Genomic DNA, 12955 nt, shown 5'->3' on the forward strand with positions numbered 1-12955 from the left:
TGCTTGAGTATGGTAGTGATGACCTCTGACCTCAGTTCCCACATAATTAGACACACTGGGACACAAACCTCGTCCTGCACAATGGCCATGCAGGGAGAAAAGTTCAAAACCCAGACTTTAGGGAGCCCTGATGTCTGCTTCTCAAGGTCTCACTTGGCCTCATCCTGTTTTCAGTGTGTCTGAATGAGGTCCATTCCCTCTACTGGGATCCTGTGGAAGACGTCTCCTTGGGCACTGTACAGCCGAGCCAAATAGGTCAGAATATAGGAATCTTTTCCCACCCTCCACCCTCTTCTAAATCCCAGGAGAGTGTAACTAGCAAGAGGAAAAAAAGCCAGTTCATTTAGTTTCAATTTCTGTGAGACACCTGAGGTTATGGATCTGGGTGCCTGTGTCTAATTAATACGGTTTCATACTGACAGTGCTCTGGGGACTGAGTTCTGGCCTCAACAGCCACAGCCTCCCCTCCCCTTCTGGATTCTTGGAGGATGCTTCTATTTTTGGAAGCACAGATTCAGCTTTGGAAGGTCACCTTGCCAACAACCTGGCTTGACTGCTTCCACAGAGAGGAGGAGGTAAAGGATCTGTTTGGTAGCTAAGGCAGATGAATTGGTTTGCGTCTAGCATTGCCTGGCTCATGCAAACAAAATCACCTCACCTTGCACCCCAAGCAGTCCTGGTTTCTGAAACCTTGACCTCAGGAGCCCTGGTGGCCAGATCTTTCCCTGTGGGGAAAAGCTAGGGGGCATTGCACAGGAGTGAGGCTTCACACCTGGCAGGTTCTTGTTGCTGTGTGATGCTGTGTTTACTTCTGCAGGAGGCCTAACCCTCTCTTTGCTTTTTATACTCAAGTCCACTCCTGTGTCCTTGATTTCTAGTCTTCCTTTCCACAGCACTTGCTCTCTTGTCCTACCTCATTTTGCCCAGAGAATCCCAATTTGAAATTGGCCAAAATCATGCCCATGAAGGTACCATAGTCAATTCTTTCAGCATCAATTTCTTGGGGATTCACAAAGTGTACCCCACTCTGAAAGATGTGAAATATGCTCATTCTACTTCTGGTCCTTGAGGAACATAGTTAAACATGAAGTGTCAGATTCATTCTGTACTATGTACTAAGTATGTGTTTTTCCTCCTTACTATGAGTTCCATTCATAAATATTTCTACTATAAGACTGTATACACTTGAGTTTAAAGGAAAAATACACAACAAAATTCTAAGACTAAAATCCCTAAGTGTATCTTTAAAACACATAAGTTAACAAATAATCATCAAGATGAATGTTCTTGACCCTCAAGTGATTCAAAAAGAAATGTGTGTGTGGGGGGGTATGACTCAGTTGGTACAGTTCTTGTCTAGCATGCAACAAATAAACCAGGGGTAGTGGACACTCATAGCACTTGGGAAGTAGAGGCAAGAGGATCAGGAGGTCAAGGTTTTCCTTGGCAACATCAAAGTTGAAAGGCAGAGTGGGCTACATGAGATCATGACTCAAAAACAAAATCAAAAGAAATCCTTCAAACAATTTTTAAAGTTTTACATATAGAAGTAATTTCTTTATAAAATAATTAAATAAAAATAAAATGATGCTGAAGTGATGGTTCATTGGGTAAGAGTGCAGACTCCTCTTTAGAGGGCCTGAGTTCAGTTCCCAGCAGCCACATCAGGAGGCTCAACCACCTGTGACTTCTGCCCCAGAGGAACTAAGCTAAGGCTACTGGTACCTGCATTCATGTGTATATATTGACACTCTTGGACAACACAGAAAATTAAGTATTAATAGGTAAAATTTGAATATTCAAAGACTTAAGTAAAGCAATAAAATATCCCCCCTTCCTATATATACAACCTCATGCCACTCTTCCTCAGAGTAACACTGTGAACAATCATTAGGGATCTCATCCATCCATTCATTCACTTATTTATTCATTTGCTTACTTTTTTATAGATTTATCTATTTCATTCTATGCATGTGTTCTGTCTGTGAATATGTATGTGCACCACATGTTGTCTGGTGTCCACAGAAATCACAAGTGAAGCAGCAGATCTCCTGGAACCGGAATTGTAGGTGGTTGTGGACCACCATGTGGCTGCTGAGAAATGAACCTGGGTCCTCTCCAAGAGCAGCAAGAGCTCGTAACTCTTGGGCCATCTTTCCCTGCCCTCATTTCCTTATTCTTATATCTTATTTGGCTAGAAGAACTGTCTTGGGGCTGAATTTGCAATAGTAACCCAGAGTTGTCATCTCTTGAGGGGCCATGAGCTTCCCAGGCAGTGGGCCAGGGGGCCACTGGCATTTGCTGGTAATGTTCCTTTCTCACTATAAGCTGATGCAGGTTTGGGGTCAAGAACCTGTGGAATCTCTATATCCACGAACATTCCCTTGAATCAGTACTTCCCAATCAGAAGTGAATTTGCTCGTCAGAGGATATTTGACGCAATCCAGAGCTTCTGGTTGTCACCTTTGAGGACTGGGATGTGTTACTGACATCTAACAGACAGATACAGTCCAGGTTCACTGCAAGAACAGTACACAGCTAAGCCACGGTTATCCAGTCCAAAATGTGACTTGTGCCAGCATTGTGAAACAACGTGTATATGACTATAGAGTTTCTTAGGACATCTTCTGGAATGCTGAGAAGGGCCAAATTAAAAAAAAAAAAAAAAACGGTGGAATACCTGTCTTCTATTTCAGCCAGAGAGAATCAGAATGCAGAAGTATCACCAGTACTGAGTGTCGTGGAGGATAGTGGGGAAAGGCAATGACATGCAGAGAAATGCCTCATTGGCTCCTGCTTGGTGTGGTCAAGTGCAGCACCGTCAGCAGGGTACATTGGGAAATGCCCAGAAGTGTGTCTAAGTTCTCTGTCTGCCAAACTGTAATCTCTTTTCTCCAACTGCGCCTATAGTAGTCAATATTAGCTGTATTTTCCGGCCGGCTAGTGCACTTTATATTCTTCCTGCATTCTCCTAGTGAATTCCTTTCCCACTCTGTGATATCCTAAAGGGTACTGCCGGAAACTATGCTAACCACAGCATTATATTCGATACACTGGGCTTTGTTGGGACAAAATGGGTACATAGCCCAAGGGGGTTGTTGGAGTCATCCTTAGGATTGATAACTAAATATTAAAAATTCTCGTTTAGTAGGATCAAAAACCCACTGCAATTGTTCTTGAATTCTCAGTATTCCTCATTGTCCGCTATGTTCAGCTAGTCCGGATTTTTCAGCTAGTCCATGCTTTTTCAGACCTAGGCCAGCTGGCCTTGGTGAGATCCCAATAGAACATCCCCATAGTCTTAGTGTGTGGGTGCACCCCTCGTGGTCCTGAGTTCCTTGCTCGTGCTCTGTCTCCTTCTGCTCCTGATTTTGATCCTACTGCACGTACTGGCTTTGTGGGAGCCTAGGCAGTTTGGATGCTCACCTTACGAGACCTGGATAGAGGTGGGCAGTCCTTGGGCTTCCCACAGGTCAGGGAACCCTGAGTGCTCTTCGAGCAGATGAGGGAGGGGGACTTGATCGGGGGAGGGGGAGGGAAATGGGAAGCGGTTGTGGGGACGAGGCAGACATCCTTAATAAATAAATAAATTTAAATAAAAAAAATTCTCGTTTCACTGATGTTATTCACTAGAAGATAAGACTAAAATCATGTGCTTTTTGCATGATGTATAGTAAAAGTAGAATGACATCACTTTAGGTTGGCTTATATATGTTAAGGATGTGTAATACATACCCAAAAGAAAGAACTAAAATAATACAAGGAGTTTGTGGCTAAAAAGTAAAAATGTGAAATAATATAGGTGTGTGGAAATGCTCAGTAATTAAAAAAAGACAGGTAACCATGGGAAGAGGACAGGGTCAGAGAGAAAAATATAGTAGAAATAAAAAGCAAATTATAGGATGACAAATTTAAACAAAACTATCTCAATAGTGGCATTAAAAATAAATGGTCTAAATCTTTGTATTAAAAACCCCTGAAGCTTGGACATACAATGTGACTGACCAAAGCTCAGTTAAAGCCTTGACTGCCCACTTAACATTAGATGAACAATGTCATTTCTCAGATTTCTCCTTTGGGGTATTAATATTTGAACACGGGCCGGGTGGTGGTGGTGTAGCCTTTAATTCCAGCATTCTGGAGGCAGAGGCAGGTAGATCACCAAGTTCAAGGCCAGCATGGTCTACAGGGCTATACAGAGAAACCCTGTCTTTAAAAGTCTGTCTGTCTGTCTATCTATCTATCTATCTATCTATCTATCTATCTATCTATCTACAGGGTTGATGATAATGAAAGTTAAATTACACATAGGGGCTGTCGTGATTGCTCATACAGTGTAGTCCAGAGACTGATCATCACAGCCCACATGAAAAGCCTGGTGTGTTGGCACTACATGTAAACCCCAGCACTGTGGAAAGAGACAAGGCAGATGCCTGGGGCTTGCTGTCCAGGTAGCGGAGCTCCACGCCAATGAACCACAAGGCTATGGAACTTCTCATCTCTTGTCTATTCTTCTTCCCAGCACCATATTCTTGACTGTGTCTGGCTCTCTGAGAAACCCTGTTTTTAAAGCACCCCTTTCAAAAATAAAACCTTGTAAGAAACAGCACTAAGTGCAATCCTAGTTGTGAGATTTCTCCTGGATGTCCTTTATTGTCACCCATAACAATTACATTGAGGGCCCAAACCCAATCCTTTTGGAACATGGCCTCTGTTAATGATCTGCTCATCCCACCTCCTCCGACACCCCGATGGCATTCTTGATACTATCCCCAAGACATGGCAAAATGGGCAAAAAATAAAAAGCATGAGGGAGAGAGGCCCTTTTTCAGCGACAATCCTACTGATAATTAGCATGCGCTGTTAAAGTGACTGTTGGTTGCACTTTATTTATAGGTATTGACATGATTAATTGCATTGGAAGTGTGCCTGGAGATGACACTTTCTGAGCTGCTGCTGGCATTCAAGTGAACCGGCAGCCCTCACCGGGTAATGGGGGAGGATGGGATCAGCCCACGCTTGCCCCCATATAACATGTTCTCAAAGGACTCTAGGTCTAGTTCCCCTTAAGGAAGAATTTTCTGTTACCCTAGGAATGGACAAGGGAATTAACACCACACTTGTGCAATGCTCCTTGTGATCAATAACAAATTTCTTAGCATTGTCTTATCTGGTCTTAATATGGCACTTAATAGCTCCAGTGTTTAGATATCTAGTCTAGTTTCCTCCTGGCAGGATAGATCCATACATCCAATGTCGTCTTCCGATCCCTGGCAAGTTGTCTAACAGGCATCTTACTCTTAATCATCCTTTACAAATGGAATTCATTTCCCTCACCTGCCCCCAGCCTTCCTATCCATCCCGTTTTCAATTTAGTGTAGCAAAACCTCCCAAAGGCTGACGTTAAACTCTAGTTGCCACTGGATCTATATTCTTCCTCACCCTCCCATATCTGCAAGTCATGACATTTTTCCCTTCAAAAGTAACTAGAATCTTCCCATTTCCCTCATCTATAGAGTTACCCTACCATAAGCTCTTCCCAATTTCCTTCGCTATGGCGCTACCCCACTGCAAAGCCACACAGTTTTGCACATGTACTGGAGCATGGCTCTGAGTCTCAGGTTCAGTCCACTCTGATCATTGGCAAGGAGTCAGATGGGGTTGAAGCAGAAAAGGGCTGTCTATGTGGATACGTGAGGACACATCAGAGTGCCCAACCCTCGTGTGTGATTAGGGCTTTCCCTTCAAAGGTTCTGGGAGGTAGCTGGAGAGCTCTCATCTCACCTGTGGAAACTTGAAGCCAGCTGCATCCAAGGGCTACAGTGACATATGGGACCAATGATGATAATAACACTAAGAGGAACTTGAGGGAGGCACATCCCCTTCCTATAAGAAAACAATGGCTGTGCTTGGTTTGGAATTGCACTGTGACATAGTAGGTGGCAGTATCTCACCATGAGAGGGTCTACTTGGTAGACAGCTTTTCTCAGTACCAAAGGCAAATATCTTCTGTCATACTGAAACCAACCAACTGGGAACACAGAGCTTCTCCACAGGGCAGTAGTCCTGGGTCCCAGCTGGCAAAGGGAAGCCATCTTCTCCAGTATGAAAATCTAAGCCACTTTCCCAGAAAATCAAACATGGTTCTCATCTCAGGTATGCTATCAGAGCCGTTATTGATGGGTGATTTCCAAATATTTCAAAAAAATTCTTGAGTATGCTTGCCATGCAAGCACGAGAACAACATACATGCACACCTGCATGCACTCCTATTCACCACCCCAATACCAGAACTCATTTAGTTAATGGGCTCATTCAAAATAGTTGCTATCAAACTAATATCTCTTCCTTTTATAACCAAGCTCCCAGACTCAGAACAGAAAGTTTGCGTGGGCACAGTGTGACTTCAGCATGACATGAGTCCTCTCCTGAAATCCTTGCAAATGATCTAGAAGATTTAGCCTAAAGGTGAATTCATATCTGAAGGGACCACCATATATAAATGGTGTTAGTGAATGATTCAATAACCCGGGTCTTATCCAGTTCCAATTTTCTTTAATAGTCAAGAAGAATCAGAATTTAATATACTACAATAGACTTCATGAGTATGGGGGAATCCTGACTCATGATCCATAAAAATCTTGTTAGGTGAGATATATAAAGCCAATAATATAAATTCATCAAGATAAATTATTGGAGGACCTAAAAAGTCACTGGTACAATTCCTGAAGTAGATATGGAGCATTGGGAGAGTGATATAGAAACCTAGTGAGGACTCCTGGTAACGGAGGATATAGAGTCTGAACTGGCCAGTTTTTATAGACAGGCAAGACTTCCAGTGGTGGGATTGAGTAACATTTGGTTGTTGGCTGAGGAGGTCCCATGGAGATCTCTAAAACACTCAGGTTGATGCTAGGACAGAAGGTCACCCTCTGAAAACTAACAGTGGGGGCCCCATTGCTGAGGAAAAGAACCACTTAGCTCATTGAACATAGCAAGGGCGATCTGGTGCAGGCTTGAAGCTTTCACCCCTATGTTCTAATTTCTTTGGTGTGAGAAGGTGCTCTGCAGGCCACAGAAAGAGAAGCAAACCCAGACACCAACCCAGCCACAAAACCCTCATCTACCATCTGTCTTGCCTGTAAGACATGCTAGAGCAATGGTGGCGCAGAACACGTGGGAGTGGCCAACCAATGTTTGGCTTAACTTGAGGCCCATCCACGTGAGGGAGCCCTGCCCTACACTGCCTGGACTAGATAGTCCAGAGACCTATGGTAAAACCAAACACACTGGCAAAACAAAGCAAAACAATGAAATGATTCCTAGTGATATTCTGCTATATTTATAGATTGATGTCTTGTCCAGCAGTCATCAGCAGAAAGGCTTCCTTTAGCAGCAGATGGAAGAGGGTCAGGGAGACAGAGTCTAAATTGGAGGCCTCTATCGGGGTCTCTCCTCTTAGAGAGAAGAGAACACTGCAGAAGAGAGGGAAGAAATACTGTAGGAGTCAGAGGGGGTGGAGGACACTGGGAGAACACGGTTCACTGAATCAACTATGTAGGGTTCACAGAGATGGAAGCAGCAAACGGGACCTGCATGAGTCTGCACCAGGTCCTCAGCGAATATGTTATAGCTGTTAGCTTGGTGTTTTGTGGGACCTGTAACAGTGGGAGTGGGTGCGTCTCTGACTCTTTCGCCTGCTCTTGAAATTCTTCCTTTTATGGGGTTGCCTTGTCTAGCCTAGATATGAGGGCTTTTGCCTTGTCTTACTGTATTTTCTTTTGTCCTATCTGGCTGTTCTCTCTTGGAGACCTTCTCTTTTCTGAAGAGGAAATGAAGGGGGAGGTGGTCTGGGAAAGAGGGAGGTGAGAGGGAGCTAGGAGGAGTTGAGGGAGAAGAAACTTTGGTTGGGATGTATTGTGTGAGAGAAGAATCTATTTTCAATTAAAAAATAAATTTATTAAGATAAACTGTTTGAGGACCTAAAAAGTCAAAGGTACAATTTCTAAAGTAGATGTAACCTAATGCATTAAGAATCACAGATTTTATTATTATTTTAGCCAAAATGTGGTATAATTACCAGAAACTAATTAAGCATTAGGCTACAGCAACAGAGGTATAGTTTGAAGAGGAAGGGTGTGGCATCAGCTTCCCTCCTCCACTTGAAATACACATTCTGTTCTTGACATCTACATTTCTGAGATGTGGAAGTAGCTGGAATGTGAACAGAGCTAAGACTAGCCACCATGGGGAAATCATAGCAGGAGAGGGAGTAACCAGTAAGCCTTAAGGAAAAAAAAAGAATAACCAGGAAGCACAGATTCTTGTTGGCATGAATAAGAATTGCTGTCACACAGAAAAGGGGCTGGATTTTCTCTAAATGGTTCCAACAAGAAGAATTGGGATCCATAAGTGAGAGCCACAGGAGATCTGCAATATTCTTTTCTATTGCTATCCCAAACCATGGGCTGTCTTTGAAAGTGATATGCTTCCCCATCTGTTTGATAAGTTCTAATGTGTAAGAGAAGAATCAAGTATCAATAAGGCAGTTAAACAAACGGAAAGGCTCTGCTCTCTTGCTGTTCTGATCCCCTCTAATCCCTGGATCAGTCACAGGCATAAGGGGACAGGTAATGAGGCAGGCAAACATAGGGGCAAGCTTAGCAACCTGAGTTTACTTGGCTTAGCTATGCACACTCCTCTTCTAATGATGCACCTAGGAAACCTTCTGGCATGCCCCACCTGCATGTATATCTGCTTTAAACAATGGAAATATGCTATTCCCCTTAACAACTCCTTGATAATGTCCTGCCTGATTCAAAAATGTCCTACAACATATCCTGAAATGAAGGGAGATGGGTCCATCTGGCCTGAATTAGTTTTGGGTGCATGTTCAATAAGACAAACTGTGTCCTGTGAATAAACTTATAGGGAACATCCAGTTTGCCATATTATGCCTATGCATAATTTGATATGCATATTATTAAATTCAGATGTATCCCAGCAAGAGGCATTTGCAGTGAGCAGTTTTATGTAATTCATGCCAATCAAAACAGAGAAATCTGGACATGAAGTGCTTTCACAACCTAACTCCTTCTCTTGAATGCTGTCAAGGAAGACACAGACAACAACCAGAGGCCCCTGTGTACTCTCAATCACACAGTCTGGTGTCATAACTGGCAGGGTGTCTCTTTTTCATCTGCGTTACTGTTTTTCTTTTAAATAAAGTTTCCTTGCTACTCTGCAGTCTGTGAGCACCTTTGGGACAATTCTTTAAATAAAAGACCAAGAACCTGGAAATACTTGGCCCAGACAGTAGAGACATGATAGATTTCTGGGCCAAGACTGTTGTGTTATAGGAGGTATGGTTAGGTAGAGTGTGTGACTGTCTTGCAGGGATGATGGAGATGAAGTCTATTGCTCAGCGATGCTAATCCACATCCTAGGAGCATAAAGGGAGATGGTAATGTGCAGCTGAGTCCCAACCCTCTGTGTCCTTGGCAACGGAATCTGAGGTATGAAATCTTCCTTTTTTCTCTCCCCTTCCCTTTCTCTTCTGAATATTGCCTTCCTAACAGATACTTTGAGAGTCCATATATTTTTTTCATTCTGTTTTTCCAGGGGCCATGCCTAGCTAAAGAAGGTCATTGAATAAAACAAAGCAGCTGTTTTTCAAAATTTAAGGGCCCCCCCCAAAAGTCTCCAGTATTTAATATGAATGTTCAATAACTATTCAGAGGAGTTTTTTTTTTTAAAAAAAAAAAAACAGATTCTCCAACCTCAATAGAAAAAAGTCACAAAAGAAATTTTGATGAAAATTTGTTCTTATTTAAAGGCTGTGGGAATCTATAGCAAACTCAGAATTGAGCATTGTGTGCTGGCTTGGTTGGGTACAGCATGTTTCACTGGCTTTTGAAGAAAATGTTTAGATGAGCTGAAAGTGGTTTTGAATTCACCCTGCATCCTCAGCACTTTGTCATTCTGAAACTTTCCATCTGAGAAGTCATGCTGTTTATGGAAACTGAAGATGGGACTCCAGTAAGGATGCCCCGTGGAGAGATGCATGGTGGAAAATGAGTCAAACCAACATGACTCTTGTGCAAACAGTCACACAGAAAAGCCCATTTTACTCTACCTTGGGTGAGATTCTGCCCAATGACAATCATAGGTCATGTTTATTTTTGGTGTCATCTGTGGTTGGAGATGAGCATTATGCATCATCTTCCACTGTCTTTGCGTCCCCCTTAACTGCTCCTATCCCAATGACATGACCCTGACAGCCTAATACTTGTTTGTGTTCCTTATCTCAGTACTCAGAATCTTTCCAAGCCTGTGCTGTCTGCTCTGGCAACTTTGTCTATACTTCTATTATCATATGAAATTAATAGGGCTGGAACCATGACTCAGTCAGTAGAGTACTTGCACAGAATACATAAAGCCTTGTGTTTGCTTCCCAGTATCACATAGTGGGAAACAGAGACAGAAGGATCAGAAGTTCAAGGTCATCCTCAGCTACACAGCAATTTCAAGATTAGCATGGACTACATGAGATCCTGTCTGTTTCTCTGTTTTGTTTTGTTTTTGAGACAGTGTTTCTCAATGTAATTCTGACTGTCCTAGAACTCACTCTGTAGACCAGACTGGCGTCGAACTCAGAGACCTGCCTGACTCTGTCTCCCAAGTGCTGGGATTAAAGGTGTGTGCCACCATGCCCGGCGGGTATCCTGTCTTTTAAAACAATTCTACATATCCCTCAATTTAGTCATCTCTCCTAATACACTGCACCCCTCACCTGAGCCTTCCTGTTCCCATCCCCACCTGCTCCCAGTCCACCCATAAAATCTATTCTACTTTTGCTTCTCAGGGAGATCCACGCATCCCTGCCTGATCCCTCCCTCTTACTTAACCTCTCTAGATCTGTGGATGATTATCCTTACTTAAAAGCTAATGTCCACTTACAAGTGAGTATATACTATGCTTGTCTTTCTGGGTCTGTGTTACCTCACTAAGGATAATTTTGTCTAGTTCCATTCTTTTGCTTGAAAATTTCATGATTCATTGTTTCTAAAAGCTGAGTAATACTCTGTTGTACAAATATACCTCATTTTTAAAAATCCATTCTTCTGTTGAGGAACATCTAGATTGTTTCCAGTTTCTGGCTTCTATGAACATAGTTGAGCAAGTGTATTTGGCGGGGGGGGGGGGCAATGCAGAAACCTAGTATTGAGGGAGCTCCCTGTAATCTAGAAAGAGAACCTAGTGAAGTCTCCTAGTAATGGGGATATAGAACCCAAACTGGCCATCTTCTATAACCAGGCAAGACTCACAGCAGCAGGACTGGAAATCAACCCAGCCACAATAATCTTTGCCTACAATCTGCCCTGCTTGCAAGATATGCTGGGGTTATAGTGATGTGGGCAACGAATGGTTGATCTAAAGTCAGGGGAAGGAAGGATTATCGGAGCCAGAGGGTTTGAGGGAATCATGAGAAGAGGGCTCACAGAATCAACTAAGAGATCCCTGGGAGACCTACTCTTCTATGTTTTTTGTTTGTTTGTTTTTGAAGGGAAAAAGAGGAAGAGTGGATCTGGGGTAGGGGGCAAAAGAGATGGGAGGAATTGGGAGGAGAGGTGGTGGTGAAGAGCCTGCTGTTGGGATGTAATGCATGAGAGAATAAAGAAAGGAAAGTTGTGAGTCTGAGATGCAGAAGGCAAGAGCAAGGCATTCTTTTGGTCACATTTATCCAGGGAAGTTAAGAATGAGAGATTAATTTTCTCAAGGTCATTAGGCTACTTGTTGTGGGAGCCACACTGCCAACCAGTCAGTCTGACTGCAGATCCTGTAGTTCTCCTGTGTAGGGGGGGGCCTGTAACAGCCAATATTCTCTTTGAGGCTCATAGGGAAGGTGGGGACATTCTTGAATAGTGAAGATTTGGTGGAACATGGAAAAGCTGGACCAGGAGGGGAAAAATTAACAAGAAAAGGATCTAGACTCTTCCTTTTGCCACATAACACTCCCACACTCAGGAATGACCTGTGTCCCACCCGTTACCATAAGGAACTGTTTTTGCCTTTTCAACTAGTGGTGAGAAACAGAAAAGCACTCCTTGACTAAATCCACTTTGAGAACTGGGGCAAATGGTGGATCCACATTTCATCCAAGCACGAAATCAGACCACTCTCCTCTGTGTCCAATTTTCTAACACTACTGAGGGAAGAGGAGATTTGGTCCAATAAAGGGCAGTTTTAGGAAGGTGTAACAAGGGACCCTCTTAGGGACACTTCAAATAGGGGCAATCATGGACTGTGCCTGAACCCACTCTCTGGGCTAAGACGTGCAGGCAATTAGCCTTGCAGCAAGCATACGTGTGCCAACTCACTGTCTTCTCACAGTGCTCCTTCTTGAGCAGGGTCTGGCACAGAGTGGGCCCACAGAAAGGGAGCACACCAGTGGATGAGTGGCACCAGTCTCTTCATGAAGACAGACAGACTGACCAGAGACAGCTTGGTCAGGGACTCTTCTCCTCCAGCTAAACTCTTCGTCAAAGACACTCTACAGTCTGATCTCCAGTAGGGAGACACGAGTGTGCTGGAAGAATTCCCCTGGCAGCAGACAGAACTTCTCAGGACATATGACAATCAGCCATTGTTAAACATCAGCCCACAGTAGGTGGGCCACAGCCACGAAGTTGATCAATGTCAAGAAGGGGTCTACAACATATTTCCAATCCATCCCCATGAGCTCCATGTCTTCATTAAAAGATGATTTTTAAAAATGTGTCAAATGATACTAGTTGAAATTTGAAACAATTTTCTTAGTTCACCTTTCCAGTATCACACACTTGGGTAGGATAAGAGAACCAGAACTTTCTCCATCTGGTACTCTGATACACATGGGACTTCCTCTTGCTGATTGTGTGTGTGTGTGTGTGTGTGTGTGTGTGTGTGTGCGCAC

At 43.3% G+C, this 12955-nt stretch overlaps 1 protein-coding gene across 1 annotated transcript in view; it reads right to left on the reverse strand.

Annotated features, from left to right (window-relative positions):
• Positions 1 to 12955, reverse strand: part of Syt9 (synaptotagmin 9) — a 169128-nt gene that overhangs the window by 53103 nt on the left and 103070 nt on the right. The gene's annotated exons all lie outside the window — the stretch shown is intronic.

This window comes from Microtus oregoni, unplaced genomic scaffold (genome assembly GCF_018167655.1).
Source record: "Microtus oregoni isolate MIOR12 unplaced genomic scaffold, Mior012 000016F_ref0000370, whole genome shotgun sequence".
NCBI classification, from domain to species: Eukaryota; Metazoa; Chordata; class Mammalia; order Rodentia; family Cricetidae; genus Microtus; species Microtus oregoni.